Raw genomic sequence first — 900 nt, 5'->3', positions numbered from 1 at the left:
TCATTTTTGGGTGCACTATAACTTTTGAAAAATTATTACAAATTACATAATGGTTGAAATGAGACTCAGGAAATGGCACGACAATACAAGGCAATATAAAACTGATATGGTGAACAGGTCAAACCTGTTACTACTTCATGGATTTTCACCCATTTTACATATTATGCAGCTCTCTAGAATACTTGATTCTGGTCAATCGATTGCAGCATCCTGTAGTCCAATATTGTTGTAAAATGGCCACTAAAATTTATCACATCTATTTCTATTTCCTAAATAGTGCTAGTAATTCACTTCTTGTATCACTTTCACAAAAACAACTTTCTCTTTCATCTCAGTTAATTAAAAAAAATCTAATTAATATTTCTTGTCCATTGATTTATTTAGGTAAGCAGGTTGTGATCAGCTTATGCACTGTAAAGCACTGACCCTTAATAAAAATATAATTCTCTCACTCCAAGAAAATGTCTTGCTCATATTGCTTGTGTTTACAAAGATAATGTAATGGATAACTGTCATATAGTGAATTTATTTTTGTCAGATCAGTGTACTACGCTGCATATTGTAAGATACAGCTGACCGATCGAACATTAGATGCAAATAAGAGATCTTTAAAAAAACAAAATAGTCGTATAATCTTAAATAAGTCGTATAACTGCAGTTGTATTGATGCTGAGACTCTCATATTCCTCTGAGTCATATTTTAGAGTCTGTTATAAGGATTCCTTTGTAGCAGCAGAGCATAAACATGTTTTTAGGAGACTGCTGAGTCACTGGTCAAATCCATTGCAGAATCGTGCTCCCCCTCCCTTCAACGGCTCTCCTCCTCACTCTCTCACGTTCTTCTTCTCTCTGGACTGTGTTCACTCCCTCCATCCCCCTCTCTCATTCCAATCTACACCC

The sequence above is a fragment of the Sinocyclocheilus grahami genome, unplaced genomic scaffold (assembly GCF_001515645.1).
Source record: "Sinocyclocheilus grahami isolate Dianchi unplaced genomic scaffold, SAMN03320097.WGS_v1.1 scaffold260.1, whole genome shotgun sequence".
In the NCBI taxonomy this organism is placed as follows: domain Eukaryota; kingdom Metazoa; phylum Chordata; class Actinopteri; order Cypriniformes; family Cyprinidae; genus Sinocyclocheilus; species Sinocyclocheilus grahami.
This window is presented reverse-complemented; position numbering follows the sequence as displayed.